At 40.6% G+C, this 27096-nt stretch overlaps 1 long non-coding RNA gene across 2 annotated transcripts; it reads right to left on the bottom strand.

Moving 5' to 3' along the window:
• Positions 1-26987, bottom strand: LOC116780367. 2 transcript variants are annotated; one of them, XR_004354439.1, is made up of 3 exons: positions 26872-26987; positions 22990-23118; positions 1-65 (listed from the first exon to the last, which is right to left on the bottom strand). It is a non-coding gene; the product is annotated as an uncharacterized LOC116780367 (long non-coding RNA). The 2 variants fall into 2 exon arrangements; XR_004354440.1 differs by lacking the exon at positions 26872-26987 and adding an exon at positions 26726-26786.
• Positions 26988-27096: the final 109 nt, after the last annotated feature.

Genomic DNA, 27096 nt, shown 5'->3' with positions numbered 1-27096 from the left:
CAGCTTCACTGTTTCAGTCTATGCTTATCATATTCTCTATGCTTGTCTGCATTCTGGTTTTGAACCTGAGAAGTCATTGTAAGGAAAAGTTAAATAAATAATTTTACATTTATTTGTATGAGAAAACCTGAGTAATTTTTGTTTCAGAAATGGGTAATCTAATACATGTCCAGCTGCTGTGGAAGTTCTGCCTTCATTTCTTTTAAGCCTACCTCTATTTTATTGATTAAGCACACTGCAGCTGAAAAACATCTCTGTCAAGGTCTATTTCCAAATACTAATTTCATGAAACAACTGGAAACACTATGCTACACAACAATTATTTTCAAAAGGCAGTAAATAGAAAATAGCCAACAGAAAATAAATAATAAATCAGTGTAAATTAACCATAGTGATTTTTCCTGCAAAGAAAACTGGCTGTTGCATTTCATACTTGATGGATCTTTATCGAAGTCTATAACATTATTACTGGAAACAATGGCCAGCTATCTCATTTCTTCCAATAGTTTTGCATTTGTTGCTTTATGTTCATTGGAATATACTTCCAATTCATTATGATCTGGGATGACAGCCATGGTCAATGAGAAGCCATAACCAGTGCCCTGGAGATGATAAATACATCTTGTGATAACAAGTCTGCCACTGAATGAGTAGAAGGTGAGCATTGTTTTTCTTCCGTATTCCTTTGGTTAAGTAATCAGAGGGTACATATGACCAATATAATGAGAAATTATTGATACCAGAAGTTCAAAAGGACTTTTGATCTTTCTGACACCACTGCCTTTGTTTGGACTGAGTTGAATGGACAGAGTATACTTCACCCTTTCTAGAGCTACATATTAATGCATTACTCTCCCAGTAGTATCTGTAGTGACAATGATCTCTGTGACAGAGAAGACTGAGTGACTGAGAACTCCTCATTCAGTGTTGAAAGGAAACAAGTTTTGCATGTTATTTGTTGTTGCTCCCTCTTGAGTGCAAAAACCTATGCTATTCTAGCACTGTCACTTTGTTGGAACTGGAAAAGGATTGAGAAACAGGTTTACCATCATAAGGGAGAGCCAATATACAAAGAATCAAGACACTTTCTTTTTTTTTCCTACAAAAATAAAAAAATCAGGTTAATGAGCTGGTTTTGTGTCTTTGTCTTCCTTGAACTACGTCTGTCAGGGATCCAAATTGCAAGCAGCCCTGTGGTAGTGGCAAAGCTCTCTTTTTAGCTTCTTGTTGGCATGTTGCAAAACTGAATGTTGCAGCACTTGTACCTAGTGTTGTTTTAAGAGAAAAGATGGATTCCCTGCATGACAATGTATTTCTAGTTTCTACAGAAATATTAGATGATGACTGATTTTCCTTAAAATCTGCAAAGGAAAGTATTTGGGAGAGAAAATAATTCCCCTGTTGTTATCAGAAGGTTTGTTGCGTCTAGGCCTGTTTCTGGGAAGATAGATGTTTTGGATTACAGTTGGCTGATTGTATCAGCGGTACACAATGCTACTTTCCAGCTGAATATAGTCCCTCACAGATTCTTAAAATAGGGTTATGTTTACTGACTTTTGTTTTTAAAGTTAAAAGAGAAAGTGGAATAATGTTATTGAAGTTGTAACCCTAGCTCACTTCAAACAGCCTATCCTACAGATTAGGCTTGTTTGCAGATAAGTCTCTTAAGTGTTGCTCAAAGATTTTTATAACCAGCTAAATGGTGAGTATTATTTTAATTTATTGTGATCACTTATACAATCTCGAATCTTGATAACATTGATAATGAACACAGTACATATTTCAATGTTTGATACCATATTGACAGCACTGTGCCATCTTTCTCTGGAAATAATGTTGCATTTTTGTTCAAAACAAAAGGCTGACAACATGAGTTGATATGAGTTTAATTTTATAGATGCTATAAATGTTACTGATGCTAAGAAGAAGTTATTCTAGAGCTGTAGCAAGACAATTTTCTGTTCACACAATTCACTGATAGTGAATCTTCATGGGAAAGGGAAGTGTCAGTTGTATCTGGGGTTTCAAAAGCCTTCTGAAGTCCCCAGACTGGATTGAATCTTCCATAACTCATATATCAGGGATGGCACAGAGATCTGTGAGCTCTATTTCATCCCAAAGAATAAGCATGGAAGCTCTGAATGTTTACTTCACAAAACAACACTGCAATATTCTTTCTTCCAGAAACATGAAAGGTTTTCGTAATCATAGATAGGTGGAAAAGAAATAACAAAAAAAGTCAAATAGCAATGTATTAGAGATAATTAATTGCTCTGGCAAATTAGGTACAGAAGAGAAGGTCTTTGATCAGTAAGAATTCAGCTCTATGTAGCAAAAGCTTAAAAATTAAATATGAGTTTTAAAGGGACAAGTTGATGATCTTTAGCACTGTTTTCAGGCCAGATTTCCTCCCTCAAGAAAATTGGTTGGCAAAATCAAAAGAATGATGGATATACTTATAAGACAATTAATCCTTGGAGAAACAAGCTAAAATCAAAGATATAATGAAAATGCCACTATAGCAAAATAACTCTTCCGGCAGCTATGAGATAGATACTCATGAAAGCTGTAATGTGTTTGATGAGTAACTTGCTTTTAATCAGCCAGCTTTTGCATGATGACTTTTTAAAATATGCAATTTGGTAGTAGTACAAGCAGAAATTTTTAAGTAGCAGCTGGAGAGTATGGCAGGAAACCTGAAGTAACAAAGACTTCAAAAATACTACTTGTTTGCATATTAGTCAGTTACTAGGTGGTTTGGTTTATCCATACCTTGATTGCAAATTAACCAGTCTGTTGAATGCTACATTTCTTGAGATCACCAAAAGAAGTTGATTAGCATTGTGTCAATAACACAGCACTTTTAACAAAAGAACCTAAGATTCTGCTAGGAGGCAGTTCCTCCTGGGTCCAGAGGCACAGTACTCATGACACCAAATGCCTTCACAATCCATCCTTCATTTGCTGTTAGAGATATCAGGGTCAAAATTAGTGTTCTTAATGTTCTTAAATCATGTAATCTCTCAAAAATTTAGGCATTTCCAAACAATTTGTCATCAGTGGGTGCAGTATCTCTGTCAAGAAGCGTCCGTTTCTGTCTTTGTTTGAGTTGAATTTCTGGGCAGCTTTGGTTAGAAACTGCAGCTCTCATGTATGTTACTGTCTATGGTAAACACCTTTGGGCACTGGTCTGTACAGAACTTTGTTCTAAAATTTCTCTGGACCAGGATTTCAGGAGGCTTAGGCACACTCGTGCATTCAAAAATCCAAACCAGTTGTATATATTAGTGGGCATGAGCTGGACAACAAGCTCCTCTGCCATGACAAACTTGAGGTTCCTGTGTACATGTAAAGAGGCAAACAGTTACAAGAGGGACAACAGCAACGAGAGACCAACAGAGGAGGATTTATAGACGTGCAGTTTTGAACCTGATTACCTAAATTTTTGTCTAGCTGCACTGCAGTCATCTTACTTTTTGCAAGATTCTTGGACTGAGGAATCATCATTAAAGATTCATTTTAAGTTCAGATGAATAAATGAATCCATCTGTTCCATCTGTCCTTCCACCAAGAATATCCATCAAGTAGCTTTTCTGGTCCCATATTATAGGTCCAGCAGCTTTCAGGTTTACTGAGTCTGATCAGTTCCTTGCCTGACCTTTCTCACCTCTCCTGTGAATGTCTCTTTATGGCCTTCCTGGGCCTTCTACTTTTTCCAGTCTTGGCTTTTAGGCTGGCTTTCTTGTCCCCTCTGACAGGCGATATCTAAAAAGATTGTCCTTTCTTAAACTGCATTCTGGAAATCCAGATTTGGAGACTTAGTCATTTTCAATGCAGCCAGCTCAAAGTTCTGTTATCCTTTCATGGGAATGAGAGACCACCAGAGCTGAAAAGGTGTGATGTAATTCCTGCTTAACCCTTAGATTAAACAAATGCTTTTCCTGTTGATATCTCCTTCCTGTTCAACAAGAAAGATGTAGTGATAAGAAGTTTATTCTGGACAGTCTAAATGTTTCAGAGGAAAAGAAATACAAAACATAAAGGCTTATACAAATCACCAGAGAACTATGCAGGTGTCTGTTAATCCCTTACCTGTTTTTTAGCCAATGCTAACATTCTTTCCAATGCAGTTGTTAATTATTTGACCTGGTCCTATCCCAGACCACACACCTTGAAGTCTAAGGCAGTTATGTTGGCAGTGGCATCTTCTTTTGCCAGATTTTTTAAGTGAAAACTGCTTCCTCTATAATTAATGTTCTCCCTTTAGTTTACCAGTAGCCTCCCAAACACATTGCACTACATAATGAAATAATACAGAGCAGCAGGCAGACTTTGTCCAGAGGTCCTTGTTAGACACTTCAAGAAAGACACAAGCAGGGAGAACAGGAAGGGAAAACAAGAAAGCTGGGGATAGGATTGTGCAGTTGCAGAGACTCAGCCTATGTAATTAGGATTAGATAGTGGCTTTCATGTCATTACTCTGTGTAAGGTGAAGTGCATAGGAGGAGCACCAAGGGCAGTTTGCTTCAAGACACTGTTGTCTTTCAAGGGAATCTTTATGCACATAGGAATGAGTAATTCACTCACACTCTGTGCCCAGTTCTGTCCTCAGGACACAGCTTTCAACACCCTTCCCACAGTGCTGACTCAAAGAAGAAAGGCTGGCACTCCCATGCTACAGAGATTGCTGGGCTGCATGAAAAATAAAGAATTGCCAGTCTAAATTCTAGCTGTGAGTAGAAGTCTCTCTTTTATTTATGCACATAATTGAATTGCTTCAGTAAATGAAAGAGTACAACGTATGTTGGTGTACATGTGATAGAGATAATTAACTGCATTACTTTCTTGCAAGGGTAAATAGAGGTGAAGGGAGTTTATCTGCCTCTAATTTCAGCAAGAACAAATTTATTTAGTTCTCATAAATATCAAACAATGAATTCATCCCATTTTTAAACTTATTTACTTCATTGTAAATATAATGCTAGCTACATAATCTACCAAAATAGCAAAAGAATTTAGCAAAGTTGACAGTATAGTCAGGTTTTTGGCAAATGTGGTTTAGAGAGTTGAATATAAAACATTTTCAGATAGACAGCTAAAAGAAGCTATCATCTTCTTTTGAATGAATATTCTTTTAAAAGAAGAATATTTCCTTAATATTCTTTTACTAATGGGTACATCTTGAACAGAGTGAGCTCTGATATTTTAAAGGATTTGTGTTGCTCCTTAACACTAGATTACTATGCACAGCTTTTTTCAAAATGTACATCTTGTATTTGATGTAATCACAACCACCTTAGTGATAGGTCAAAATAAATCCTGGCACATTAGATCCTGAAACACAGCTGGTTAAATACAATAATTTCTGCAAAGTAGAGATTTCTATTCATTCATTAGCAAGACTCCAAATCCAGGATTATATTAAGAAAACAAAAGTAAGTAACACCCAAGGAGATATTACAGCTTGGATTTGGTAACGGTTTAACCAGTACAACTGGTTTATCTTTTCTTTAAGTTGTGGTGTTAGCAATATTTGCTCCTTGAAATGACTGCCTGCAAAGAAATCAAAGAATACAAGTATTGCAAAGAAATCAAAGAGTAGCGTAATTCCATACATTAGGAATTAGATGATAAACCATTAAGAGCTCCAAAACCATCAAGTACATTTCCCTACATGCCATTGGTGCTGCAGTAGAATAAACATATCATGTTCAACAATGAAAGGTTTCTCTATGACCCAGCAGATGAATTTCCAGTGATCTCAGATCTTAAGCCATGATCTTAAAAAGCAGTGTTGATACTGGCAGCAAGGAAACTAGGAAATGCAACTTCCTGTTGCTTTATGACTGACCTAGCTTACCTCTTTTACAAAAAAGGCACTAATATAGCAAACTGTATTCTCCTTCAAAGCATTACAGCAATGTTAATTTTTGCTTCTTCTCATCTAGGTCAAGAGAACAATTTTGATAAAATCTTATATATTTTGATAAAATCTTGATTTTATCAAAACCCAGAACTGGTATTAAATACAATACTGAAATGGCCATTGAAATGAGAAAATGTTAGAAAATATTTTTTTTGAGAGATTCTTCATGGTATGTTCACAGTTACTGAAATGACAGTAGACATGATCCCTATCACTCTGTACAAGTCAGTCATTCTGGATATTTCACTGTACTTCACAGTACCTAACAGAAGAATACAGCACTAAAATTGTTAACATATACAATTAGTAGCTGTGGAAAGGAAGAGGAGTGTAAGCTGTGGGAGAGGTAAAAAATGTACAGCTAAGACTTGTAGATGGGGAGGTAGGAAACATGGAAAATAGGAATAGAAAGGTGCTCAGGAAAACAAGGAACAGAAGGTGACAGATGGGAATGGAGCTACTTGGGGGTCAATTCAGGCAAAAAAGAGCCTGGAACTAAAAAATAGGTCTGTAAAAGTAGGACCAAAAAAAAAAGATGCTCATCTCCATCGGGTACAGAAGTACATGCCTTCCTAAAGATTATCATATGCCTGGTTCTGGAGGGGATCATATAATATGGAATTTCATACTCCTTCCTATGCCTGGTCTATACTGTTCCCCCTGACTGGTCTCATCTCCTCTTCTTCCCAGTTCAGACCTCTCTTCCTCCCTTTCTTTCTCTTCTATTACTCCTCTTCCTTTCCTCTCCTCTCCTGATCTCCTGTCTCTTTTGTGCCAGGATCAGGCAGGGTGCCCTATGTCCTTAGACAAGGTGGGCAACTGTCTTTTGGAGGGATTTCTGCAGTCAGGTTCTGCCTATCCCACAGCAGCCACAACTGGACAGAGAGTCTTCCACACTCAGAAGGCAACAGCCAAACTCTGACAAGTTCCCACTGCACCCCTGAGAGATGACTTCTTTTTTTGGATTTATCATTTGTCTAAAATACATTTTTCAGTGATGTCAAGAGACACACCTTGGTTGTAAGCACCCACACTTCCTGCCAAATTTCCCAGCCTTGCTTCAAACATAGGCATGTAGAGCTTCAACCGAATTACTGTATTGATTATATTAACATGGAAGGGAGCATGAGTATTTTTACCTCATACAGTTCTCTGATACAGCTCAACTCTCTGAAATGTTTAAGTCTGAAGATTAAATGATACAGTAATGAACACAAGGTTTTATACGGCAATGTGCCAGGCAAAAATAAAGATAGGCGTCAACAACTTGCCTTGTTTAAAATATCATGATCTGATAGGAGCAAAGATAACGGATGAAGAACTTAAAAACAAGAACTGGGAGGAATGTTTAGGAGAGATAAGCAAATGTAACAAAATAAAATTAACACATTGAAAACCTATAGCAGGAAAAAATATTCCCAGTATTAAAATTTGATTAGCCGTAGAATATTGTTCCTTTGGGGACGGTGAAAGCCCCATGACTCATCACCCAGACTACAGAAATAGGCTGGACAAAATATTAGAAACATATGTCCTGCTGAATAACCCTGTGCTCTCAGATGGATGAACCAGACGACTGAATATGACTTTACCATCTGTAGCATTCATGAATCCAAGAGAATTTCTGTATTACTCTGTGACTGAGCAAACCAGAAACCTCACTGAGAGACCTACTCCTGTTGTCAGTGCTCATGCCAATTAACATCTTGTACCGCAGCAGCCCTCTCTCCTCTAAACTCTGCTCAAAATTGTATTCCAAGGGAAAAAACTCATGGAAGAGAAGAAAATGAATATGAATGTGAATGTCCTTGTGTAACAATACAGAAAATGTCTGAGTTTCTTCCTTGGGCAAAGGAGATGGAAATGCTAGAAAAGGGAAGGAGGGAGGAAGCACATGGTTTGTTGAAACGTGATCTGAAAATTATGGCTTGTCACCAAGGTCAACACCTTGTCCTGCAACACTGCGCCTCCTTCCCAGGAGCAGCACCAGTGGCTCAGAGCCTTTAGCATACTGCTTACTCACTATCAAATATACACCCCTCTCTCAGTGCAGGAATCTTTGTAAGATATTTAATGATGATTCAAGAAACAGAATTAACTTACAGCTTAAATGGCCACACATAGCGCTGTCCTCCAAATCACAGTCCTGATTGCCTTGAGTAAACTCTGTCATGAGAAAGGTCAAACATAAGGTTGCTACAAGAAAGCTCCCTGCAGCAGCAGAAGCAGACTGCTCAGTAAGACAAAGAGAAAAAGTGATGCAAGACAGAGGATGATAAGAATTTTCACATTCAGTGTTAATTCCTTCAGAGAGCCACGTCTCACTGTAATAAATTGAAACAAGACAATTTTTGAAGCAATAAACTGTGTATTGTTCAATAAAAGGAGTGCAAAAATCTGTGTTCTTTGGTAGGCAGAGTGGAGTTTAACAGTTAATCCGTTGCAAATGCTCCTGTTATTAATCATTTGCAGAACTGGTCATTTGAAAGGAATCTTGCAGGTGAGCTCTAATATTTAGCAGGAAAAAAAGTGCTATTTCAGTTGCCTTCTAAGGGTGATAATTTTGGATTATCTGGTTTAAAAGTCAGAAACAGCATTACGAGGACTGACACTTGGAATTACCATTTTGAAGTTATTTTCAAATCACAGGGACTATGTGAAAATCTGGGCCTTTCGTTTTCATCAAAACAAACATAAATGTATAAACTTGTGGTAAAAGCATTATTTCTGGAACATCAATTTCTGCCTAGCCTGGTGCACAACCTCTGTCATCCAGATTCAGTGAGGACTAAGCAGTGATCTGTTGCTGGGAACTATGACTGCTTGTTGAATGTTGAACATGGATGTGCCTGCCCAAAAATCTGAACTTTATTTGGTGCTTAAATGGTCAAAGCTGGAACTTCTTGAAAATTGTAGACTATCCAGTTCATTCTCTTCTAAGTCTTGATGTTTTAATAGGTGCAGGTGTTTGTGTTTGACAACATTCAGATATTACTGATGACCTAAATTGCTGTTTTTCAAAAAATCTTTCCAATTCTAATGGCAATGTCCTGAGTAGAGGAACATCTCCCTAGCAATGGAGTTGTATTAATCAATACTACCTAGCTGTGGATCTTTCTGAATCTATCCTTCTCCTTTTGTTCCCCTACAATATAGTACTGAAACAGATGCTAGTAATTGAATTTTACATGTGATCCCATATATTTGCCTTTAATTTTGCCAAAGGTGACAACTAATTGTACAGCTTGAGTTTCCGCAGTTAACATCATCAAATTTCAGATTTAGAGCAGGAGCTCAGCTACTTTTGTTATGCAAGAGGAAAGAAGCATAACTTTCATAATTATGTCATTCATGCTCCGTTTCATGAAAAGTGACTAGTTTTATTGGGTTTGCATTGCCAGGTTTTGGTAGGAGTGGGACTACAGGGGGGCTTCTGTGAGAAGATGCCAGAAGCTTTCCCCCTATTCAATAAAGTCAATGCCAGCCAGCTCCCAGACGGATCCACTGCTGGCCAAGGCTGAGCCCATCAATGACAGTGGTAATGCCTCTGGGACAACATATTTAAGACAGAAAAATATATTTAGCACAGAACAGAAGAACAGAGTGAGAATATGTGAGAGGAACAGCTCTGCAGACCCCAAGGCCAGTAAAGAAGGAGGAGCAGGAGGTGCTCCAGGTTCCAGAGCAGAGATTCCCCTGCAGCCCATTCTGCAGACCATGGTGAGGCAGCTGTGCCCCTGCAGCCCGTGGAGGACCACCAGGGTGCAGAGATCCACCTGCAGCCCATGAAGGAGCCCATGCTGGGTCAGGTGGATGCCCAAAAAAGGGCTGTGAACCCATGGGAAGCCTGTGCTGGAGAAGGTTCCTGGCAGGGACCTGCAGACCCACTCAGTAAGGAACCGCCGCTGGAGCAGGTTCCTGGTAGGACTTGTGACCCTATGAGGGACCCATGCTGGAGCAGCCTGTTCCTGAAGGACTGTACCCCATGGAAAAGTGACCCCAAGTGCAACAGTTTGTGGAGAACTGTTGCCCACCGGATAGACTCATATTGGAGAAATTTATGGAGGACTCTCTCCCATGGGAGAGACCCCACACTGGAGCAAGGGAAGGACTCCTCTCCCTCAGCAGCAGCAGAAACAAACTGTGATGAACTGACTGTAACCCCCATTCCTGTCTCCCCTCTATTGCTGCACTGCTGGGAAGGAGAGAGGAGTGAGGGGGAGGTGTTCTCATCATCCTGCTCTGATTTTGGATGCTAATAAATTCAAGTAATTTCCCCAAGTCGATTCTCTTTTGCCCATGATGGTGATTAGTGAATGACCTCTTCCTGCCCTTATCTCAACTCAAAATTTAGCCTTTTGCTAAATTTTCTCTCCCCTGTCCAGTTGCAGAGGGGAGTGACAGAGCAGCTTTTGTGGACACCTGGCATCCAACCATAGTCAAGCCACCATGCTAGTAAAGTGAAGACCACGAAAGAAATATTGGGAGATACCGCTTTTCTTTTTTAAGGCCAGCAAAAAGGAAGAAGTTTGCAGTGATAAAACACAGGAAAAGACACCTGGAGATGACCTAAGACTTGGCATGACAAAAAAGAGAGAGATATCCATTGTGTGTGTAGAGGGGTATCTGGCACAAACAATTATTTTGAAAAATTTGGCCTAACCAAGGCGACAAATTATGAGACCCAAGACTGAAACACAACTGGAGAGAGTAACAGAATTCAGTAGAGATTTATCATTGTGAAGCAGCAGAAAATAGGTAGGTAACTCAAGACTGAGAGGTACTTAGTAGAGAAGAGCAAAAGAATACCGTGGCTTAGATGGATTGCCTCTGGAAAAATGTAAGAACAGAAGAAAAGAAGGAATAAAACTGCCAAAGCAAAGATATCCTCAAGGAAGGAATTGGCTGTACTAAGGGAAAACAGAAAATGAGAACTATGAAACAACTCTTCCCAGAAGAGGGTGGAGAAGAAATAAGGAAAATAGGCAAGGGATGAAATAGAAGGTAGCATAAGTACGACAGACGTAAAATCATGGGAAAGGGGGCCAAATCATAAAATGATGTGCAAACAGAAGGAGGAAAATGCAGGGGAAGACTTTCATATGAACAGTAAAAGAAGCAGGTTTACATGACTCCTTAGAAGACATCGATGGGCCATCCTCAGAGCCAACTTAGAGAGTGGGAAAGTGGGCTGTCTGCCAGGATGAAAAATGTGGGCATGTCTCTGAAGGGATTATCACGGGTGGAGGGTGCATCAAATGCATGGAGGAGGCAATGGGATGCATGATACTGCCAGATTCCTACTAGGATGACTCAAAGACACTCATGAGCAACTGAAGAGGACTGGGAAAGAGACAGAGGCACTCAGTCTCCAGTGCAATGCTTCTAGTACTAGAAGAGATAAAAAGGTGGACAAGACACCAAAAAAGTACAATAGATATTCAAAGAAAGGAAAAATACCACAAATCCCTACAAATGAATGCTACTTAATGGAAGAAATTTTCCGATTTCCTCCTGTTTCTTCTGTACTCAGAGACAGAAACTTGATCTTGCTCTAATTAAAAAAAAAGTCTCAAAGCATAGAACTTGCTCAAGTTTCTCTTGCTCCCAGTAGTTCTCAGGATTCCACACACCAGCTAAACACCTGGGTTGAAATGGAAACAGCAAACTAACACTAGCTATGGGGAGTCCTCAAAAATAGCTTACTCCTCTCAGGTAGTTCCCACAGATAAACAGTGCCATGAGTGCAAATAAAATAAAGGATTGTGAGTCTACACATGTTTTTCAGATCACTGTCTGAAGTTAACTCTCCCAGCTCTCAGTATTAAGATAGTCATTCTTCTCAAGCATGCTGCATTTTGGTATTGTTCAAATTAATAAAAAACCTATTGTTTTTAAAATATTTATTTGAAAGGGAAAAAAAAGGATGTGTGTATGCTTCTGTGTTACGTTTTCCAGATTCCTTCTTCATCTTTTGAGAATGTAAGATCTATTCTAAATTTCTAGAATAAATTGAGAAAATTAAGATCATTGGTCTAATTAATGCTTCTGATTAATTTCTGATTGTCAAATGAGAAGCTTCGTCTTGTGATAAGTTTAATTCCGTGACCATTTTCAGTCACTATTAAATGCCAATACCAGATCCTAAACTCACCTTACTTGAGGGGAATATAAACTTTTTTTGGAAACTCAAAGTATTTTTATTTGATCCTACACAAAATATGTTCCAGCATTCACTTCCCCGATCCTATTATGGCTCAGGTTTTGTGAAACACAGGTTTTCATGCAAAAATGAGAAGCTTTTGGCCAAAAGATAAGTCATATTCCTCTATAGTAATGAATATGGGTAGTAAAACAAAAAAGATAAGGAATGATTATTTTGATTATCACGTATATTCATTATTTTGACTATCACATATATCCCTTAGTAAGGCACAACAAGTTTTTTAACACTTTTAATGTTAATAACGCTTTTAATACTATTAACTTTTGTATAAATAAAATTCAAATAAAGTTCAGTAATTCAACATAGGTGTAAAATTTTCTTAGATATGTTTGTGTGCTGTTAATGTTATGTATGCAGAACAGGAGACACAAAGAGATTTCCATTCTGAAATGTTTGGTCTCAGAGATGGACATCTGCTACCACGATGTTTTAGATCTTGCTAATTTAAAACAGAAGAGTGACTTACAGCAACATGCAAAAAATCACTTCAGATGTTCCCTCTTGGGTTGTTCCAGTCCATCTGCAGTTGATGGTTCCGAGCATCCAAGGAAACATCTTGCCAAAACACAGAACTGGTCGGAAAGAATTCTAATGTTCTACCAATGGTTGTATGGGCTTTCCTTGAAGACTGTATTTTGAAACCATATTATTTGCTGTTTATAAATGTCAGTCATGTTCTTGTCAAACAATTCTGGTTTCCTGAGGTAAAGAATTAAGGATTTGAGAATTCACAGCGTGTAAACCAAGTTAAAATGTTCATTTCAGGAACATCATTGAACTGGAAGATTGATTATTTCAGTGTTTTTCCCTTTATTCCTTTGTGACCTCCATGTACAGCATGTACATTATCAAAGAATGAAAATGTCTTCTTTTCTGAGCTTACAATGTCTTCTTTTCTGATTTTACAATTTTTTAAAAATATTTTATTTACAAAATAGAATCTATTTACATGGAAGTTTTTATTCTAACATTCAGACTCTCCAGCAGTTCCTTTCTCATGAAAAATTACTGAAAATTCTTACAATATTAGAAAAGACTGCTATGTAAATAGCAAATAAAGGAGATAATAATTCCAGTATAATAAAGGAGCAAAAATAAAGAAGATAATAACCCCAGTCAAAAAGCCTTTTGTTTCTGATGAGGTTTTCTTCTGAAGAGTGAATACAGAGCTATGGAAGGAAACCAGATTCCCAAATTCTTTACATTCTAGTGGTTCAACACAGGAGATTCTTTCCAGCCATATATTTTCCATAGGGAAACCACACAACACAGTATGTAATAAGAAGCCTTGCAGACAGACTGCATTGGCTTCCTCTAGGTTTTGCAAGGAAAATGCTGAACAAAGCAGCCAGTTCCTAAACCTACCCCATTCCTGCCCAGATATGGAGATCTTACTGAGCTCCACCAGCATGGTGAGTGGAACTAGAAATAGCACAAAGGCACATGATAGTTTTCTACAGTGTAGTATCAGCTTAAAAAAATAATTCAGTCACTTCAAATGGGCGACCTCACCACTGGAGCAAAGAAAGTGTATTTGTCTTATAGAAATATTCAATACATATCATTAGAGTCACAGGCTGACTTAAGATCATCCTGGGCATAGCACAAACTAAGTGACTTTGTATTGAGCTCTGATTTTGCCACCCATTCAATAGAAAAAGCCGTAGGAAAGCCAGAGCCACAGTGGGCAAATGTGCTGTTGGACATGCCCAATTGATAACCCGCATCCTGGGAACAACAATCCCACCCCATGGAATAACAGCAGCCATGTACAGAGAATTTTCATCATTAAAATAGAAAGGATTATAGAAAAATATGAAAACAGGCTCTTCTCTAATGCTCCATGAGGAAAAGAGAGTCAAGTGTCCCAGCTTGCATCAAAGCAATTATGATTGGATATAAGGAGAAAATGTTCACCAGGGGACTGGTTAAGCACCAGCACAAATGCCCCAAAAAGATACAGAAAATCCATCCTTGCAGGAGTCTTGGCCTCAGCCAGACCAGCCTCTGAGCCACTTAATCCAGCTTGGGTATAGGGTTTGACTGGGTGGTCTCTGAAGGACCTGCCCAAACCCAATTTTTTTTCTGAAGATAACACTTTCTACACAAATACTCTCCAACCATGTTTAAATTCACTTTCCAAGGTCACTTTGATTTTAATACCTGTTTTTACCAAAACTTTACCAACTGGGAAGCAAAGCACCAGTAGGAAATTGTAGATAAACTTCCTCAGGTCCAAAGCACACTACACTGCCTACCAGTCCCAGCTTCTCTTCTGACCAGATCCTGTCCACATTTTTTTCAGCAGATTAGGTAAAGCAAATTTTGTTGCCTTAAGGACTAGCACAACTTTGCAGAGCTTGTACTTCAGGCCAGCAGATCCAGGAGCAGGCAACTGATTTCACCAACCCCACTCAAAACACGGTTGCTCAGCAAGTTGACCAGCATGTGCTTTAGAGAAGGACCAGATGTCCTTCACTAAATGAAAAGTGCAAGGTTGAAGTGCTATTTAGACCAGGTCTACTCTACCCTGCTCTGTTATCCCAGATACACCGAGCCTATGCCGTAACTCTGCAAGTGAGGAACATCAATGAATACAAATACAAATTCCATCTCAGAAGAGATGGAACATTGCTAGCAGACTCCTTAAGGCAATAAAAGGTCTTTGCTCCTGTCTTCCTGAAATGAACCTTGTACTCAATACCTCCACAGTGCTGAACAAATCAGTAGAGAGCTCTTCATCTACCTTTGTCCTCCTTCTCACCTTGTCAGCCACACTGTGCACTTGGAACAATTCCTAGACTGCACTCACAAACTGCTTCCAGACCTTGTCAAGAAAAGTCAAAGTTTACGAAAGTTGTGTCAAGGAGACTCCTAACAGGCTGCACTGACAACTTCAGCCAAACACTGGAAATGAGGACTCAGGCCAGTTTGCTGGCTTAAAAAGAGTCTGCTGTAGGATGTGCTCTACAGAAACCTCTCACTTCTACCATTCTTCAGAGGTTTGCTGAAGGGTTTTGTTTCACCTCCCAGCTTGAATTTTCTTTGCTGTAGTGCATATCTCAGCACACATAAGTTCACCTAAGTGCCGTGGCTGGTAAGTGATGAGTCAGGCTATTGGAAACAGCCCAGAGTTAATTCTAGCAGGCAATTGTATAGCAACCAATGCAATAGCAAACAAATGGTGAATGGTATTATATTAATGAAATATTGTAGGCTGTTCCTCTTCACAGTGTGATATTATCTGTGGCAGGAATCTCCTAGAATATTTGCAGTTGACTTGGTGAAGAGGCTAAGGAGATGAATCAGTTCAAATGAAACATTTCAGAAGGCAATTTGAGCCAAAAAATCATACCTAAGGTGGGGTATCTGCTAGGAAACTAGGAGGAATTATGTCCCTGGTGTTGAAGAGTACCTGCAATGCAGGTAGTTCTGGGTGCAGCTGCAGTGAGAAAGCCTATGGGTAGTAGGAGTCCCAGGCAAGAGGCCATGAACTGGTTCTGACCCTTTGCATAACAAAGGGCACAGGGACCTGTGCACAGCTAGATGAGGGAACTCAGAGACACCACAGGAGCCAAGGACTCAGCAAGAAGAATCCACACTTGCCCGCATACAGACTGTGAGGGTATAAAGTCCAGAGGTCCCTTTGTTCAGGGTCCCCCCTCAGAAGCACCAGCTCGAGCTGTTATTCTGTTGTTGCACCATGATAAAATTACTTTAAGGATCCAGAGATCTGAGACTTTGCTGAGGGAAACCTGGGGTCAAGTTGGTAAGGAAACCTGGTCTGACTGTGTGAGAGTGGGATATGTGGGTGTCAAGCGAGGCCTCCATCAGCTACCTGGAGCCACCACTGCCAAGGGGCTTCAGTCCCAGCTCAGGTCCCAGCTCAGGTGGTGTACTTATAACTTTCAGAGTGGCTCCTGAATGGTCAGACAGCAAAGTTTCCTTAACACAGGGAAGTCTGACACAAGGAAATTACCTCCAAGTGCAGATATTACAAGTGAAAATCCAATACTCATCTAGCTTTACACTACAAGGAATTTGTTTGGGAAGACACTGAAGGTAAGAAGAATATAAAGCCCTACCCGAAGTAGCTATACTGACAAAAAACCTTACTAGGAGAGACAACATTTTTTTCTGGATAATAGCTTGTTTCCCCTGGGGCCGGGTGAGTGGGAGGCCAAGGTGGCTTTGTTATAGGTATAAACTGCAAATCTTTGCCTTTATAGCTCTAGTGCTAATAAGCAGTTCCTATGCAAACACAGGTTAAATGTCAACATTTTCTTGCTAAATTCTCTAGACTTCTATGTTTTAAAAAGCACTTTTCAGATAAAATTGGATAGGCTGTGTACATTTCTGAATCTGTCATCCAGACAAAATTCTTCTGGCATGGCAAAAGCATTACCTTTTGAAGGTAGTACTACAGAACGAGTGTATTCATGTGCGAGTAGTATATATATCAATTACTGCATAGGAAACACTAACACATAAGCAACCAGAGTATGCTGCTTGTTCTGGTTTGTAAGATTTGGAGCAAAAAGTAATAAATCAAAACTATAGGAAAGCAATTGACCATGTTCTCTGATAATTAACAAGACTGATTTACATCTCTTGGAACGGTTAGATAGCTGATGTATATCTGCCTAGAAAAATAGTGCCAGCGCTGGCATATGCCACAGCTGGCACTGACTGCAACAGCTGGTTCAGCATTTTCCTCCTCTGGTAAGCATGCTTGCCTACCTGCACAAGCCTGCCATTTGGCCTTAAGCAAATTAGTCCCTGGATTCTTGGCTGGGGTACTTTGAGTGTGTTATTTAAAATGTGATTTTTTTTTCCTACTGACTTATCAAAAATATTCCATATAAAAGTTTAAGTTTAACAGGAACGAGATTTATTCTGGCCAAGTCCTTGTCTTGACGTCACGCAGAAGCTTGGATAGCTATTGTCTTACAGGGTCCCTAAGGGGTGACCAAATTTATCTAGCAATTATCTTCAATCATCTGCCAAATATGAAGCCAGGTAGAAATGTCTTCACAGTCTTGAAAAAAAAGCAGAAGGAGAAGTGTTGAAAGAGGACTGCAATGAGGAAGCAATTAGGCAGAAATGCAAGGATTCTGCATTTCAGCCAGGCATGTGTTCTTTTATTTTTCTGGGTTTATAAGTGAAGACTACAAAGGGAGCCAAATTTTAAAGAACAAACTGTACACCTTTAGTACTTCAGTTCCATAAATATGTAATTTTGGGTGTTCTAGAAATCCTGATTCTGGGCCAAGATGGAGTCAATTAAGAACACTATAATAAAAAAGTTAAAAAACCCCAACCAAACAACCAACCAACCAAAAAAAAAAAAGGAGGGGAAGAAAAATAGTATATTTCAATACCACAAAAAGACCTGTAGATCATCTTAAGCAATTGTGATCATGTGGACTTTTCATACTAGATTCTGATTTCTTCCACTGTATTACTTACGAGTCAGAAAAAAAGCTATACAGGATTCTAAGTATCCTTCATGTAGAATACACTAATTTCAAATGAAAATATTTATGCATTTATTTATTTATATATACACTTATATAAAATACAGCTGTGCACAGAGCAGACCTCTGCTGCTCTATGTCAATAGCTCTTACCTTCCATCTACAGGCATAAAGGTAATATGCATCTTGAATATGCAAAGGATGCCCCAAGGCAAGGTTCAAGACCAAATGCACAGTTCATCCAGACAGAAAATACAGCCACAGGTTCAGCCAGAGGCCACTTCATGAAACACATCACATGCCCATGTATGTCCAATACCTTGGTCAGTTACTGGAGATCTTATGATGGACCTTACATCTTAAAGGTTTCCCCATGGGCTGTCTGTTGGCAGGCAGTGCAGCAATTGTGTGGATTAGGAAGAGAAGTCAAGTCTACTGGTGGTGCACACAATTTTTTCTGATGCCATTCACAAAGCACAACATTAATAAAGCCACAGGATTCAAGACCTCAGTGATTGTAATTCCACTGAGCAAGGAAGGGCAAGATGTAGCAAGTTTCACCTCTTTCCTCCATTTTGAAACTACAGGGGAAACTACAGGCCTGTCAGCCTGACCTCAGTGCCTGGCAAGGTTATGGAGCAAATTATCCCAAGTGCAATCACATAGCACCTACAGGATGGACAAGGGATCAGACCCAGCCAGCACGGGTTTAGGAAAGGTAGGTCCTGTCTGACCAACCTGAACTCCTTTTATGATCAGGTGACCGGCTTGGCAGATGAGGGGAAGGCTGTGGATGTGTCTACCTGGACTTCAGCAAAGCTTTTGACACTGTCTCCCGCAGCATTCTCCTGAAAAACCTGCAGCCCACAGCTTGGACAGGGGCACTCTGTGCTGGGTTAAGAACTGGCTGACGGCCGGGCCCAGAGAGTGGTGGTGAACGGGGCTGCATCCAGTTGGCAGCCGGTCACCAGTGGTGTTCCCCAGGGATCAGTGTTGAGCCCACTTGTGGAGGATGAGATATCAGAGTGGAAAAAGTTCCAAAAGTGGAGAGAAGTTCATGGAAGCTAGGAGAAGACACTACTAACTGATTTTAAGGACTTTAGAATGTTTATAAAATTGTTAATGCATGCATATACCAATGTATCCCATTTATTCCTATTGCCCAGACATGTTCACACTTGTTCACCCCCTGTTCTCTTGTTCCTCCCTCTGATTGGCTAAGATTTGCCGCAGTGTGGAGTTAGCTACCACTGGTCTCTAGTTAATCTCCATGTCCCTCCGACCTTTCCTAGTTCACCCTTTGGTTCGTTCCCTCATCTGTCCATCCCATGCTCCACCTTTTCTTCCAGCACCTTCCCCCTGAGCCCTATAAAAGGCAGCACCCTCCTTCAATAAACTCAGACCTTCCACCTTGCAAAGGTCCCTTCCACCTTGCAAAGATCCCTTATTGCTGACGTCGTCACCATCTAAACCTGGACCGTGGCACCCAGTTCTGTTTAATATCTTTATTGATAATTTGGATTGAGTCCACCATCAGCAAATTTGCAGATGACACTAAGCTGGGGGGGAGTGTCAATCAGCTGGAAGGCAGGAGGGCTCTGCAGAGGGACCTGGACAGGCTGGAGAGTTGGGCAGATTCCAACAGGATGAGGTTCAACAAGGCCAAGTGCGGGGTCCTGCACTTTGGCCACAACAACCCCCTGCAGTGCTACAGACTGGGCACAGAGAGGCTGGAGAGCAGCCAGGCAGAAAGGGACCTGGGAGTTTGGATTGACAGGAAGCTGAACATGAGCCAGCAGTGTGCCCAGGTGGCCAAGAAGGCCAAGGGCATCCTGGCCTGGATCAGGAACAGTGTGGCCAACAGGTCCAAGGAAGTGATTCTTCCCCTGTACTCAGCACTGGTGAGGCCACACCTCGAGTGCTGTGTCCAGTTCTGGGCCACTCAGTTCAGGAAAGATATTGAGGTCCTGGAGCAGGTCCAGAGGAGAGCAACTAGGCTGGTGAAGGGACTCAAGCACAAGTCCTATGAGGAGAGGCTGAGGGAGCTGGGGCTGTTCAGCCTGGAGAAGAGGAGGCTCAGGGGAGACCTCATCACTCTCTACAACTCCCTGAAAAGAAGTTGTAGCCAGGTGGGGGTTGATCTCTTTTCCCAGGCAGCTATCAGTAAGATAAGAGGGTATGGTCTCAGGTTGTGCCAGGGGAGGTTTAGGTTGGATATTAGGAAGAAATTCTTTACAGAGAGGGTAATGGGGGATTGGAATAGGTTGCACAGGTAAGTGGCAGATTCTCCATCCCTGGAGGTTTTTACGATGAGACTGGATGGGGCACTCAGTGCCATGGTCTAGTAACCACAGCGGTAGTGGATCAAGGGTTGGACTTGATGATCTCAGAGGTCCCTTCCAACCCAGCTGATTCTATGATTCTGTGATTCTATGACTCTTTCCGCCTAAGTAGCTCAGGGCAGTGGATGAGGAGTGGGTCTAGCAAACCACCATAAAGATGTGGAAGAGAAGCTACTAGGTTGTGTTCACAGGTATGACCACAGACAGAATACTCCAGACTTGCCACATGCCACTGGCACATGAGAGAGTGAATAATGAAGCTTCATTCTTTCTGACCAGCCCAAAGGGTCTTGTAAACATCCTGTCTTATGCAGACTGTGCAAGATTTGGGTATAAGAGCTTTTTGGTTTTCACAAAATGAGGCACATGCTGCAGCCTGATCTGCAGTCCCCTGGCTAGGTATTTGATGTTGTTTAGCAATTCTAAAATAGGAGATGTTTTATGATCTGTGTTTCTTCTTGTATATCTTTTCACATATTTGCTTAATTAGGTTCTGCATTATCATTTTTCCAATGAGCATTTGATTTTCATTCCTAATACCAAACTAAGATCAATGATTCATGAATATCATGTTTCCATTTAGTGTAAACTTGTGAGTAAACATCACCACCTAAACTAATAAAAATAAAACGAACAGCAGAATACAGAGTGGATCACAAATCTCTCACTGATCTCTCTGTATTTATTGTCTTAGAAGTATAAAGTGCTTGCCTTCTTTCAAATGATTATTTATTTTGTTTATACTCATGACGTTTGATTCATCCTCTGATTCACTAGAAACAGCCTTCTTTCCTTATTTAACTCAGGAGAAATGTTGGTCTTAACTCATGCTAGAAAATTAGTATTGCCAGTGCTATTTCTCAGTCCTTGTGAGCTCCCAATCCCTGTGGGTGAAGTTCATCTTCATGGAAGGGGAGAAAGGGAGAAGAGAATCTGCTGCAGACCTATGCACCATTTTAGTCCACAGAATAGGGTCTACTGGGAGACCCTGATACTTAACTCTTCCCATCAGAGATTGACAAGTCATCTAGTAGTTAATCATGAACCTAATGATGATTGTCAATCCAGAACTCTCGTCCCTGTAAAGATGCAGCAGTCTGCTCACAGCTTTCATGTTGCAGGTCCAAGCCTATGACTCAGACCCATAAAAGGATTTAGGTACCTGAAGTAAGTTGTCAGCAGATTCTCGATCAAAACGTTCAAGCCTCGTGACCTCTGTGTAAACACACTGCTAAGTAAATCTTAGAGGCACCTAATATTTCAGGCACACAGTTTGATGGGTGCTTCTTGTTCAGCTCAGCATCTGTGCAGCTGTGACTCAGGAAAGCCACTGCTGAATTTGTACCTTCAAGGCCCACAGGGGATCCCCGCCTCAGTCCTGAGATGCAGAGTTTAACAGGCACATTCAAATCACATCCAACACACCCCAACAGTTTGTTCAAAGCTATGGTCAGCCAAGAGAATTCAGGTAATAGCATGTGTATATAACGACAGCACACAGTAGATGTCTACTGGCATATTTTCGTGTCACTTGCCATACACAGCTCCTAAAACTAGTAGTTCACAACACTCTTTTAAAATACACTAAATATTTTGTTTGGCTCCAGAAAGGATAAAAAGTGCACTAGTACCTTGAGGACTGGCCAGAAGTTTTGTCTTTCAAAATTGAATTCTGAAAGAAATCACAGATCTTGTTCTCCCAAAATTGTGGTTTGGTTTTCTAATATGTACACTGGCTATGACAATTACCCACCAACTGAATTCTCGCTCCTATCTCTCAAATTTCCATCAGTCAATAAAGCTTTTTACGGAAAAATGTTGTTTTCCCTTGACTCCACATAGAAATTACGCATATAAATTAGTGAACTAAAAAGTGAGCTGAAGAATATTCACTGATAATCAAGGACATTGATAATTTACAAATATCTCCAAGACACTGTCAAAGAGAGGATCAGAAAATATCAGGCTAATATGTGTTTGCATCATACAGCATGCAGTACCATCATACAGACTGTACATGAAGTTATCCACATTTCATGGCAACAGTGAACAAAGTGACCAACATTTCAAATATCACAGGAATCATCACTGTAATTAGGCACTAAGTAATAACTACTACACATAACAGAGTGTACTGAATAACTAATAATCTGTAGTGCCAATGAAAAGCAAATGTATATCTTATCTCATTATTAATATAATAATTAATTTGGACACAGATCTTTCACTCATCCTTAAACCAGGACTGTTAAGTCTGAAATAAAAGGTCAGTTCAGTTCTCCATCACATCAGCTACTCTGAGAAGCTGTACAATTATAATCAGGAAATGCGTAATTATAACACATGATACAATTTAATCCAATAAATCAAAATATTTTTTGTATTTAATTCATTTGTATGTTACCAAGAAAAATGGAAAGCATGAGGTCATTTACCTGCTATTAATCCTTTCCAAGCACTCTTGTATCTTTGTGTACCAGCCTAGGACCCCTACTTAATCACTCATTTCATATACTACAAGACATGCCCATTTGCAAAAGGATTTTCTTCCTTAGCTTCAGAAGCATCCTATGTCACACTTGTATTTTAATGGCTATGTCCTCCGGATTGTAAATTTATATGAAATTAGTAGTCCAATTTAGAATTATTTTTCTTTGTAAGGAAGTTGGTCCAGATTGTTTTAAAGTTTTGTCATTTCACAAGCCTCTTGTATACTGCTCCACTAAATTACGAGTTACAGGCTTTCAAATTTTACTGTATTTTTAGAGTATCAAGTTTAGATACATTACAAAGACTCCAATCTCTAAAAAACTCTTTAAAATTGTCCAGAGTGGGGCACACAAAGTTTGAATCCACAGCTCAGATTCACCAGTTCCTTTTGGAAAATCAAATTATCTTCTTTTTATAGACATGTCTGCTATTTTATCTGATGTTCAAAAGCATCAAATACATCAAATGATGTTGTTTAAAATCCCTGTTGAGACTCCTGAGACTGCGGAGTCTCTGAGAATATCTTACCTATGTCTTGCTCATCCTCACCAATGCTGTGCAGCCTGTTTATGTCCTCACAGTCTCAGGAGTCTTGACCTGCCATGACAGTAGAGATGCAGGTGGGCACTGTAGCATGTCAAGCAGTAACTCAGAAGTCTGTTCAATATAAAGATCAGAAGCTGGTCAGTGCGCACACAAGAAAGAAGGCTCCTGTTCTTCCTGAAGACTGGTGGTTGACAAATAGGTTTAGCACCTTATACGACAGGTATGAGGGCCTGAAGCTGGACAGACTGACTATAGAACCATAGAGTGGTGTGGGTTGGAAGGGATCTTAAAGATCATCCAGTTCCAACCTCCCTGCCATGAGCGGGACACCTTGGACACCTTCCACGAGACCAGGTTGCTCAGAGCCCCATCCAACCTGGCCTTGAACACCTTCAGGGATGGGGCATCCACAACTTCTCTAAGCAACTTGTTCCCGTGCCTTACCAACGTCACAGTAAAGAACTTTTTCCTAGTATCTAATCTAAACCTACTCTCTTTCAGTTTGAAGCCATTCCCCTTTGTCACAACACTGCATGCCCTTGTAAAAAGTCCCTCTCCATCTTTCTTAGGGGCACCCTTCAGATACTGGAAGGCCAAAATTAGGTCCCAAAGCCTTCTCTTCTCCAGGGTGAACAATCCCACATCTTTCAGCCTTTCCTCATAGCACAGGTGCTCCATCCCCCTGATCACCTTGGTGGTTTCCTCTGGAGTTGCTCCAACAGGTCCATGTCCTTCCTGTGCTGGGGACCCCAGAGCTGGATGCAGCACTGCAGGTGGGGTCTCACCAGAGCAGAGCAGAGGGGCAGAATCCCCTCCCTCACCTGCTGCCCACAATGTTTTGGATGCAGCCCAGGACATACTTGGATATCTGGGCTGTGAGTGCACATCGATGGCTCATGTCCAGCCTCTCACTCACCAGGTCCCCCAAGTCCTTCTCAGCAGGGCTGCTCTTGGTCTGTTCATCCCCTAACCTGTGTTAACACTGGGGGTTGTCCCAACCCACCTGATGAGGTGGATAAAGTTCCCTCTGGGTCAGAGGGTTCACCTAGGGCAAGACAGTCTATCCCATGCATCATAACTCCCTCTTTTAATTAAAAAAGGAAGGGTACTTTTCATGGGTGCCTCCATGGAAACTGCAGGCCTCTCAGTCTCTCTTTAGTGACTGAGAAAATTATGGAAGAGATTATTCTGGGAGGTATTGAAAAACACCTGAAGAACAATGTAGTCATCAGTCATAGCCAGCATGGCTTTATGAGGGGAAAGTCCTGCTGGTCAAACCTAATTTCCCTTTGCAACAAGGTAACCCATCTAGTGGATCAAGGGAAACCAGCTGATGTAGTTTTAGGATTTTAGTAAAGTTTTTGATACTGTTTCTCATAGGATCCTTCTGGACAAAATGTTCAGCACAGAGCTGGATAAACACATCACATGGTGGGTGAACAGCTGGCTGTCAAGTTGGGCACAAAGAGTTAGAGCAACCTGTCTTAGTGGGTTCCACAGGGCTCCATTTCAGGGCTAGTGGTCTTCAACATCTTTTTAAATTACTTGGACACAGGACTCAAAGGTACACTAAATAAATTTGATGATGATACTAAATTGAGAGGAACTGTTGAACTAAATGATACTAAATTGAGAGGAACTCAAAGACAGAGAGGCCCTGCAGAGAGACCTGGAAAAGTTAGAGGGCTCGGCAATCACCAACCATATGAAGTTCACAGTAAGGGCAAGTGCTGGATTCTGCACCTGGGATGGGGCAAACACTGATTTTTGTTCAGACTGGGGAATGAGGTGCTGGAGAGCAGTGCTGGGAAAACGACCTGGGGGTCCTGGTCAGTGGCAAGTTGAATATAAATCAGCAGTGCCCTGGCAGCCAAGAGGGCCAACCGTGTCCTGGGGGACATCAGGCAAAGCATCATCGGCCAGGCAAGGGAGGGAATTGTGCAGCTGTGCTCTGCACTGGGGTAGCCTCACCTTGAATATTGTGGCAGTTTCGAGCACCACAATAAGAAAGATATTAAGCTATTAGAGAGCATCCAAATAAGAGTAATAAAGATGGAGAAGGGCCTAGAGGGGAAGCTGTATGAGGAGCTTGGTCTGTTCAGCCGAAAGGAGACTGAGGGAAGACTTCATCACAGTCTACAACTTCCTCTTGAGTGGTAATAGAGGGCCGGGCACTGATCTTTGTGGGGATCAGTGACAGGACCTGAGGGAATGGCATGAAGTCAGCAGACGTTTAGGCTGGATGTTGGGTGGCTGGGCATTGGAACAGGCTCCCCAGGGAACTGGTCACAGTACCAATCCTGACGGAGTTGAATAAGTGTTTGGGCAAGGCTCTCAGGAACCAGGTGTGATTCTGGGGGCTGTCCTGTGCAGGGCTAGGAGTTGGACTCCATGTTTCTTGTGGGTCCCTTCCAACTCAGGATATCCTGTAGTTCAGTGAACAGAATATTACTGTTCTTTCTTGCAACAAAAAATACATATATCTCTTAATAGAAAAAAGGCTATTTAAACTCAGTTTGAACTAGTGTACAGGAGTACATCCACAATTATAAATTGATTATAAAGATGATACTTCAATCAATATTTTGCAAAGCAAAACAGATCTCCAAGAGCCTTTCTGAGAATGATTCAAACAAAGCATTTGGATGCCAAGTATCCTTGTAGGCAGAGAACAAGGCAGTACATCTCACAACTCTTCTAGTTCTCAAAAGTAAAACCCATATCACCTCTGAACTGGGCAATGTGACCTATCAGGAAACCTTCTAAAGCTAACAATTCCAACTGGAGTTTCTTCCATGGGTACAAGGATACATTGTGAGGACAGGGCAAGAGTTCTTCAATGTATCTTCATATTTTAAGGAGATCTGTGTCTCTATTATACTTTCATGTTCAATTATAAGATGAGTTTAACAATTAAAATAATGGACAGACTTTCAATACTTCTTAGCCTCCATAATTGAGGCCAGATTTTCAGAACAGACATTTGTATCAAGCACAAAGTACTTGGACATCCAGTCAGTAGTGTAACAATGGGACCTGCTACACGATTAGCAATTTTAAACCAAAAGACTCTAAACTACTAATTGCAATAGGAATTTAATGCACTTGCATTGCATAGTTTTCTCTTTCTTCAAAAGAGCAGGCACACAATACACAGGAGTCAATTATTTCTCTTGCTTTAGCAAGGCTCATGATTCTTTGATTCATAATCCTTCATAATCCTTATAAATCAGGAATAGTGTGGAAATGAATGTGTATCAAATTTCAAGATGCAAGGCGAATCACTTCTCCAAATCTGTAGCACTTAGAAGATAGATAGTGTGGAGAAGAACGTATTTCTGATCCATCGTGTTATATATTTGCTTGATATCAATATTCCATTTATTCCACATTTATTCTACTTAAACAAGTCCACAGGTGCGGTTACATTGTAATTTATCAGTTGGATTAAAAATTGTACTTAAAATGTTATTTTAAAATTCTTTTTTCTCTAGAACTTCCCAGTGGTCTCTGGGAACTGCTATATACAGTTCTGGCAAGCACTGGCTTCGTAGCTGCTATGAGTTAGTTATTTATTTATGCACCATCCTAGTTGGCAAAATGGGTTTGATTTTGGTAAAGCCACAGTGAATGGGCACAAATCACGATTTTTGAATGAGCTCTTTACTACCAGCTGTTAATGTTTGAGGCTGAAAGCCATTGCTCAGACATTGCTCACCCTTCAGAAGTGTGAAAGCCGTAGACATTGCTCAGCCTTCCTCTCTCAAGTATAACTTGGCCCTCAAGTGGAAAGGACAACCTCTAAAATCTCAGTCTCTGGGCCAACACATGCCTAGACCAGAAAAAGAGCCTCACAGTACTTACTTCAATGGATCAGGAAACATTTTCAGGACCAGGGCCTTGACTTCTGATAGACTTTCACCTATCATTTCCAAGCAGGCAGCTGACAAAGTGCTAAGGGTGGATCTTACAGCATGAAACACTTGGGAAGAGGCTGAAACTCAGTTTCCTTCGGATCATCCAGTAGCTGCCAGATTCTGTGGGGCTTTCTGTCACCAGTGACCTCAATGGTATTTGAAGCTGTAATTT

The sequence above is a fragment of the Chiroxiphia lanceolata genome, chromosome Z (genome assembly GCF_009829145.1).
Source record: "Chiroxiphia lanceolata isolate bChiLan1 chromosome Z, bChiLan1.pri, whole genome shotgun sequence".
In the NCBI taxonomy this organism is placed as follows: Eukaryota; Metazoa; Chordata; class Aves; order Passeriformes; family Pipridae; genus Chiroxiphia; species Chiroxiphia lanceolata.
The sequence above is the reverse complement of the archived record's forward strand: the minus strand, read 5'-3'. Positions and strand labels throughout refer to the sequence as shown.